This window comes from Suricata suricatta, chromosome 14 (genome assembly GCF_006229205.1).
Source record: "Suricata suricatta isolate VVHF042 chromosome 14, meerkat_22Aug2017_6uvM2_HiC, whole genome shotgun sequence".
Taxonomy (NCBI): Eukaryota; Metazoa; Chordata; class Mammalia; order Carnivora; family Herpestidae; genus Suricata; species Suricata suricatta.
Window position 1 is genome coordinate 88,904,462 of NC_043713.1, and position 1,976 is coordinate 88,906,437.

The following is a 1,976-nucleotide window of genomic DNA, read 5'->3' on the forward strand; positions in this document are numbered from 1 at the left end:
GCCGAGACCCCTTCCTCCCAAGGAGACACGCACCCACGCAGACGCAGACGTGTGCCACACACTCACCCTGACTGCCGTCCGGTATGGGTCAGCCACCTGCCGAAGTAAAACAAAGGGTTAGGTCCAAGGCTCTAGGGACGATCATGCCCCAGGGCAGCCACCACCCACCACAAAGGGCCTGGGCCGGCTGAAGGACTGCAGGGGGATAGAGAGGGCACCTCTGCACCTACCCCGGGGGCTTTCTGGAGGAGAGTATGAACAGCACTGGCTCGCCCTGTTACCTCGATTGGGTTTGAAGTCTGGAAGGAGAGAACGGGGTGTGAGACAGTTGGGACCCCAGGCCCAGGCGGAGCGCCCCGGGGGCCCGAGGCCCCTGCACACTGACCCCACCCCCCAGGGGAGGCCTGGCTTCCTGCATCCTCAGTCCAAGGGTTTCTGGAAGGTGCTCCTGGCGCACCCATGCTTCAGGGAGGGCCAGAGGAGCAAGCCCAGTCCTGCCCGGGCCGTTCTGTGGCACCGACAGCCCTGTGCCTGCCGCCCCCCACACCTCACCTCCGCCCCGTCCTCCCGACCCCGACCTGAGCACGCGCGGCTGAGGAGCGAGGACACGTGAAGCGTGGCCCCTGCTGTCCCCCGGCGCCGCCCCCCCTGCTGCTGCCTAGACCGGGGGTCCTGCTGAGGCCCAGGGTGGTCTGCACCGAGGCTGCGGCCCCTGCCTCCTCCCACCCGAACGGTTGGCTCACCCCAGCACTAGGATGGCAGCACACGCCTGTGTGGCTGGGAGCTATCTCTGTGCCCTGAACCCCGGCCCACCCCAGGAGCAGCTGGTACCTTGGGCTGAAAAGCACCCTGTAGGGACCCAAAGGGGCCTGGGTGTGGGAGCAGGGTGGGCAGTCCGGGGATGGCAGAAGAGAAGGATGGGAAAAACTGCAAGAGAAAGAAGGGAGCGTTCCAGGGGCCCCGCTGGGAGCATGGACATCCTGGGTGGGGGGAGGGGGGCCCAGCCCCCTGCACTCCACGGAAGGTGCCCTTACAAGGCCTCCGGTAGGCGCAGCTCCACCCTGTACCCGCTCCCTCCAGCCCACTGGCCGCGCAGGACACTCACGTTGGAATGTCGGAAGTAGGGGCTGTCCAGCTTGGGCGCGTACTTGTCAAACTGGAAGGGAAAGAAGCCGAGCGTGAGGCCTCCCGAGCCTGCCTACACCCTCCACCGGGCCCAGCATCCGTGCCCCCGCTGGGCCCGGCAGTGGCCCGATGGCTGTCCTGCCTCCTGCAGCTGGTAGTCTGCAGCCAGCTGTGCCCTGGGCTTCCCGAGGGCACTGCTAATGGCCTTTAACTGGCCCCTTGGGGGCCAGACTGGTGGACCTAATGGGCCCCTGTTCTAATGGTCGCACTGTGGGGGGTGCAGACTGGCCTGTCTGGACAGTCTGAATCTCCTCCTGAGACCCAAGAGGAGATGCTGCAGCCGTGATGGGGGCATGGAGCCCAGGGCTGGTGGTCAAGCAGTGAGATGCCCCCAGCTCCCAGCAAACTGGCACATCACCAAGCACAGCCTAGTGGGGGTGGACCCTACCCCACACAGCAGCTTGCTGGAGATGAGGCCTAGGGACCCAGGGCCCATGGGAGGGCCTCCTGGTTCCCCAGCCCCTCTCAGCCCTGTCTCCCGCCAGCTGCAAACTGAGACTTGAAAAACACTGTGTGGGCAGAACTGGCCCTAAGGCCACGTCACCCATGTGTGGATGTGGGGCGCCCGCCCGAGCCCAGGACAGGGAACCTCATGGCATGACATCACCCAGGGGGGACCAGAGGGAGGGGCCAAATGGACAGACTGACAGAAAGGGACGGCGTCGGCCTGCGTGCGTGCGGAGAGCGTCTGCGTGTGCCTGCTGTGTGTCCCGCCGCCCGGGCCGCCCCCGCCCGCCCGCGCGCGCGGGGGGGCCTACGCACCGGCGGGGGTGCGGCGGGCGGCAGAAGCG